This window comes from Pinus tabuliformis, chromosome 3_1, assembly GCF_031772625.1.
Source record: "Pinus tabuliformis cultivar Carrire ecotype Pingquan chromosome 3_1, CPIR1, whole genome shotgun sequence".
Taxonomy (NCBI): domain Eukaryota; kingdom Viridiplantae; phylum Streptophyta; class Pinopsida; order Pinales; family Pinaceae; genus Pinus; species Pinus tabuliformis.
In genome coordinates this window covers 955,963,815-955,971,331 of record NC_142301.1, presented here as the reverse complement: position 1 = coordinate 955,971,331, position 7,517 = coordinate 955,963,815, and the positions used below count along the sequence as shown (strand labels likewise).

General features: G+C 35.7%; 1 pseudogene; it reads left to right on the top strand.

Moving 5' to 3' along the window:
* The first annotated feature begins 6,410 nt into the window (after window positions 1-6,410).
* Window positions 6,411-6,897, top strand: LOC149190977 (uncharacterized; annotated as a pseudogene).
* Window positions 6,898-7,517: the final 620 nt, after the last annotated feature.

The window sequence follows — 7,517 nt, the reverse complement described above, 5'->3', positions numbered from 1 at the left end:
GAATGAGTGGGTCTAGCAACAAACTAAACAAACTAACATACAATTTCCTAGCTTATGTTTAACAAATGCATAGAGACAGTGGCCTACCTTGATCTAATGCTAATCGCTCAATCCTTTGGAGATGACTTTTATTTCTATGCTTCTAGGCTCATTTCTTACTTTTTCTTAATGTTTGAGTACCTACAAGAAAGATCAAAGAGCTATACAAGGTACAAGAGAATATATGGCATACATCAAACATAAACTAATTAATAGATCAAGCATTATTAATCTAAAAGAATAAACATTTACACAATAATGGAAAGTGAACATCAGATGTATATATTAATGAGATGAAAAGGGAAGCATACAACCTATGCCTTGATGCTAGAGACCTCCTTTTGGTGGATGTCTAAGCCCAAGAAAAGACTCTTCAATCACTCCTTCTCCAAGTTAGAATGGGCGGCATTTGGGCATAATCTCAGTATAGGAATGCAGGCAATCAATGACGAACCATTTGGCGATGGAAGGGAGAGAGAGTTCAAGATCCACAAATGAGGGAGGAAAGCCCACATCAAGAGGAAGGCCCATAATGATAATATCAAGAGCTCCAAATGGGAGAGCTCAACCATATCTACAACGACCAATATCCAACTTGTTGTTCTCAAAGTTTCTAGCATACAAAGTTTCTCCCCCATTTTGGGAAAACCTATCAAGAGAGGTTCAACGTGGGTTTTCATATCAAAACATGCGATGGTAGTGCTAGGGTAAAGTAGTGCAACCTTCCATCAACACGGGAAAGTAGTGGAGCAAAGAGCCTTGGCCCTAAAAATTAGGGTTTTAGATAACCTTCTTCATAATTGACTCAGAGCAGTTTTCCTTTGGTTTTTCAGGGATGTTTTTGTCTGTATATCATGATGGATATACTTCACAATTGTCAACATTTTGGAACTTAGGGATATGGAACAGGAAGTGAACAGGAGGCATAACAAAATATTGTATAACAGATGCCCCCTAAAGCATGAAGGTAGATTAGGGAGTGATGGATGATATGCTTTATAAGCCAAGGCAAGGACAAGAACAACACCGTCAGGAGACTTGCAAATCGAGCATATACATATGCATATATGAAATCTCTGATAAACATGCCTAGTGATACATGAATAGGCATCTAATGATAAATGAATCCACAGTATGGACACAGCCATCTGAATAAAAGGAATCATGTGTATGTATCCACGGTATGGACGCAACCATCCAAATAACGAGGATCATATATATGGACCCACGGTATGGTCACAACCATCCTTACATAATAAAACATGTGTACAATCATAAATAACTCATAACCCCATGCAACCTAGATTTTACCAGATAGAATACAGGGTCTTATGCTCCATCTCAATTCGATCAATGTACGAATTATGACATGATAGAAATCCACTTGATTACTGATCAATGATGTAAACTATTAACAGGCACAAGAGAAACATCCAATAATGACAATGGCTCTCAAGGTATAATAAGCACAATCCACGAATGTGAATAATGAAGCTGAAGTTGAACAACCATGGAAACATCCGATCGAAGGTCAATGATGTAAACCTATCATCAAATGTGAATAACTCTCCATTGAGGCATGCAATCTCTATGGTACTGGGAGAGATTTTCTAGATCATCTTCCTGGATAATGAGTTGAAGTTGACAAGAAGTGATGTGAAGGAGGGAAATAATGAATCCCACATCATCAACACGAAACAAATAGTGTGGTAGAGTAGATAAGTGTGATCCAGGATTATGGCAGAAAGTCAGACAGTGTATAAGTGGTAAAGAACTGCAAATAGAATTTCTCTTGAACATATCAGTGACACGACTCTGGAGTTTGGCAACATTTAACTCAATTTAGGATCAAAGGTTTTGATGATGAAGTGGTATAATCATATGAGAGGAAAAATGGATTTCCCACACCCAGGAAGTAAAGTGACTAAGTGAGGATGTCCCAAACCCGACACGAGCAATGGATGAGTGTCATGGTCAAGAGAGACATGTTGCCTATACAAAATACAAGAGGTGATTTCTTTCACTTTTTCCCCCACAATTTCTAGTAAGTACCCCATTATTTCTTATCTGAAGCTTGAAGGGGATAGCATATGCTTGCCATACAAATTCATCCTTCGGATGAATCCATCTTAGTAAGTTTTACGAGACTTAGGAAGGAGAAACTCGGTCTTGTCATGGTGACAATTCCTATGTCATTTAAGTTTTACGAGTTCGACAGAGGGGAAACTCAACACCTTTTTCATGTTTAGAAAGTTTTAAAAGAGGCGGAAAATAAAAATCCAAAGGTTCCTTTTGTAAATCATCTCTTGAACCCAAAAAGGTAGAAAACAATATCCAAGAGAACCTTCTAGCCATGTTTGATTAAGGTATTCCTTTTTTGTAGCTAGTCTATCTTAGTTCGAAAAAGGGTTAAACTTATACTAAGTAGACGTCTTTTCATTTACTTTTATGAGTTTGAGAAGACAAGTACTTGACAACCTTTTCATAATTTTGGAGTCTGAAAAGAGTTGAAAGAGGACTCCACCTAAAGGAACGAGTGGTATAAAAGGATAGCAACTAGTTTTGGTCATGATGGAACTACTCAAAACATGTAAAGTTCAAGAGGCTAGCTAATAAGACCACTCATCGCAGATGTTCCTCAGGCAAAGGTAAAACAACCAAGTGAAAGCATACGATCAGCCAAAGAGATGGTGACGATGGAATGAAAACACCAAGCCTCATCTAGCAAAAATGATTTGATAAAGATGGAAATCACGAGAGGTAAAGTGGGAATAGTTTCATTTTTACACAAGCTTGAAACATGGGAAACTATGCTTGAGTATACTTGAACATGGTTTCATATACTTGAACATGGTTTCATTTTTTCACAACATTGAATCAAAGATAAAATATGCTTGAGATAAGTTTTCATGCCCCCAACATAAAGGCTAAATTCGAGTTACATGCTGCTCATGCTTCAAAATGAGTTGGACACAGGTTCCAAGATAGTGTAGACGGATGCCATGGAGGCTAGAGTCTACTTCTAACAAGACATCGTTAAGAGTTTTGTGGACACCATCACACAATACCAAGCTTGGCACCAATACGTGACCAAGAAGTAGCAAGTGGAGGTTGTTGAGCTAGACTTCCCCTAAACTTTAGAATCATAGTGTTTGTTTTGTTAGGTTGTCCCTACCCTTTTTTTTCTTATATGGATACAAGTGGAAAATGTAATATTATTTGTAATTATGTTGTAAGTGAAATTCCAAGTGTCAATATTGGAATATGAAAAGTCATCATATAATGTAATGTGTCATTTTGTGAAGAATTTGAAGAGTCATGAGGGTAGTCCAAAGGTCACAAAAGGGAGTTCAAGAGTCACCCCCTCTTGTTATAAATAGAACCTCATAACTCTTGTAACAGGCTTTTGGGAGCCAAACTTTTGGCTAGGCTCAGTATTCGAAGGAGCTTGGGAGTAGTGTGAAGATCCTTGACTTCTCCATAGCATAAAGCAAGTATAGTTATTTGGAGGAGAGGGTGTTCTTGACTATAATTTTCCACTATTGGGGCTAGTGGTTGTCAACAGTGTATGTAAGAATGGAACTTTCACTAATAATAATAAAATCAAAGCCAACACATTTTCATGCACATTTTGTTAATATAGTAGGAATATTCTTGTTCTATTGGCAATGCATGTTATTTAACTTACGTATATTCTTATTATTTGTATGAATCTTCTTGAATGTGTGTTGTTGGATTAACTCGTCACTTTAACTTTTGGACTATTTCGCATCTTAATTTGTGATGTCATTTTTCTCATGTGTTCCTTTCAAGTTGCGTACTATTAGAAGCTTCCAAGGGGTGCACTTCCTTTTCCCTTCATGTGTTCGAACCTTAATGCATTGCACTTGACTCTCCATAGGCTCACACACTTTCTCTTTCCCAAAGTTATCATACTTTCCTCTACGGGTTTCCATGGTCAAGGCATAACATTACCACCCACTACTGGGAATCCTACTCCAAATGATGTGAGGTCTAGTTGGGACTTCATATCGGGGAGATACCCTTAATGTTGGTGGGTCCAACACCATCAACACAACCTTTTAATCTCTTCTTCTAGGGACTTTATCTTTAATTGAACTTCATATTTTCTATTGATATCTTCTTGTTGTTCCTCTTGATTTATGCTTGATCCATCATTTCTATCACTAGGTCTTTCATCTTCATCTTGTTAGCGATTTGTACCTCCATATTCTTCTTGTGAGGAGGCTTGATTTGTTACAACAATAAGAGTAGAATTCTTTGCATTGTTCTCCATCTCTGAAATCTGCAATTTTCCTCCAAAATACAAACTTTGCAACTTGTCCAACATCTCTTTTAAAGTCTCACAATGTCTCACATAAAGAATGTCAGATCTTGAAATCCCATGTAGAATAATCTCTTTAGCCTTATCATTAAATTCATCCTTTATTCCATATTCCACTAATAACAATAAAAAAATTGTCAAGAGACTACAAGTATGTATCTAATTTTACCTTCCAAGTTTCACATTTACCTTGGTGAAGCACTAGAACTCCTTGTTGATCAATTTCAAAAAAACTACCAAATCCACTTTCTAGCGATCAAGCTACAACCAAGAGCCCTACTCTAATACCAATTGTTGGAAACTAGATCACTACTGGGGGGTGAATCAGTAGTAATGGCACTTATAAAATTTTCTCCAAATTAATTATTCATTAGACCATGCGTAGTTGAAACACATAACGAGAGATCAAAGCATCAAACATAAACCAAAAACCATGAAAACATTCAACATGTTGTAGATTTTTCTTGTTAAAGAAAGGCTACAATTTTTTTCGAAATTTGCTAATTAATTTTCAGGCTAAATTTTGAGACATGCAAATTTTTCTAGGCAGAAATACCGATTGTTGGGTTAATTTTTAATGATACATTTTTTTTATAAAATCTATGGAATCGTATTTTTTATAAAATGCAAATTTTTCTAGGCAGAAAGGTTCCTATATCGATTGTTGGGTTAATTTTTAATGATACATTTTTTTTTATAAAATCTATGGAATCGTATTTTTTATAAAATGATTTATTAAATATATATATAAAATAAGGGGCTAGCCCAATCTCAAAGATTGACCAGGATTGAAAGTCCATCCAGCATCAAAGTCACAATCAAGATCACACTCATCACAAATGCTAGCGCACAGGAGGAGTGAGATATAATATGAAAGTCCATCAAGCATCAAACTCACCAATCAAGTCACAACCAATATCACACTCATCGCAAATGCTAGCACACAAGAGGAGTGAGATATAATATATATAAAATAAGGGGCCTAGCCCAATCTCAAAGATAAAGGATTGAAAGTCCATCAAGCATCAAACTCACCAATCAAGTCACAAGCAAGATCACACTAATCGCAAATGCTAATGCACAGAAGGAGTGAGATATAATATGTGTTCAACACGTCGAGTAATATTTGGGGCATTGTGGTATAGAAACACATGGTTATTTGTTTGCATGATGAATGATGGATAATATCACATTCATCGAATATTAAAAGTTTTAAAAAGGATAGAAATCTCTCCACCAAACCCATCAATCATTACAACGAGTGCTCCGTGTAGCATGCAAAGTGCCCAGGTGTTAATTTAATGGTGAATGAATGACAAGATTTTGTTGATGTGAAGACGACAATGAAATCACATACAACCATGAATGGCTTGTATATAGCGAAGTTGTCCAAACCTTCATTCAGTCCTCACCTGAAGCTTATGCAATATGTTGAAACTTGATATTAGTGTTTGGCGAACTCAAGAGAAACCCAGAAGAAGTGAACATTGGTCTATATTTGGAGCAGTGTTTTCTCTTTAGAGTCATGTCTAAAACTAAAATGCTACATCATAGTTTGTGAATTTTCGCACCAAAAAATTTATCAAGTCCATGGAAAGATCGTAAAGACAACCCTGGTTCCAAATGTGAATGATACAATGACTTTTATTGAGTAAGGTCTCAAGGAAAATGTAGAATTGTTGGTGCTTCATGCTTACAAGTTTTTCTCAGGAACCTTCAACACCGTCACACCATCCATAGGTTTAAAATGTTGTCCATTTTGAATAGTGAAGATGATCGCTTATATAGCAACGGCTCAGGTTATATTGCGAGACCCCTTATCCATTCGAAGTTTAACAGAGACTTGGGGTCCGCAATCCTGTCTCTCCAAAACTACTTCTTCCACATGGAAATGTTTGGTAATCTCCTTTGCTAATGTTCAACACCAAATACCTCTGTATTAGAATCTTCTAGGGCATCTTCTAGAGTAATATCCATAGAATCTAATGGTTCTCAAGGTCATGAGATTAAACATGTCGCTCAACCTATGAGGAAAACACAATATTCTCTTCATTTTGGTGATGATATTCCTAATAACTCTCTTGGAAAGCAATGCACAAATATTTTTGTAGATGATCAAGGGGGGACTTAGGATCAAAAAATGAAAAAGGTAGAACTAAGTGTATATATTAATTGGCATGAATCCTTTAAGAAAATATATAGAGAGAATCCATCCTGAGTTGTCATATCGAATAGAGCATATTGCAAGACATGTAAATCACCGATCTGGCTTAGTAACAAAGGTGTTGATATAAATAGTAACACAATCAAAAGAAACCATCAACACATGCTAAAACCAATTCTACCTGGTTAGATTGACACTTTCTTCTAGGAGATTCCATGGCATCAAGGTCTTGTTCAAGTAGTGACACTAATTCTAATTCTAATAGAAAGTTAATAATAGAGTAGAGGTTCTCTAAGTTATTGCCATATCAAGGCTTTTTCAAAAATAATTTGATGCGAAATTTCTTTAGGTTGCATCTATGATGACAAGTTTAATTTATTTATCACTGCAAACCAATGCTATTTATCCTGTGTCTTGCTTGCAGGTTGTTGGATGTACTCTACTCTTGGTGTTATAGTGGCAGCTATGAGAATTGATCCCGGGTATTCCTTGTAGGTTGTTGGATGTACTCTACTCTTGTCTACTCTTGGTGTTATAGTGGCAGCTACGAGAATTGATCATGGGTCTTCCTTAGATGTGTTATAGTGGTAGCTACGAGAATTGATCCTGGGTCTTCCTTAAATGTGTTATAGTGCCAACTACGAGAATTGACCCTAGATCTTCCTTAGATTAGCACTGTTATATATATATATATATATATATATATATATATATATAATTTGTTTTTCTCAAGTAAAAACATTAATTAAAACTGACCATTATTGAATTAAAGATTATGTGATCCATATTAGTTTTTTGACATGTTTTTGGGGATATTCACATTAAAATTCATTTGTCCACCCGTTTCAAACCAACAAATATATTTCAAACTAACAAATGTGATTATGGTCAAGATGAATCATCTCTCTAAATTCAAAAATTCAAAAATTAAAAAATAATAATAATAAATTCTTTCTTTCCAAAATTACC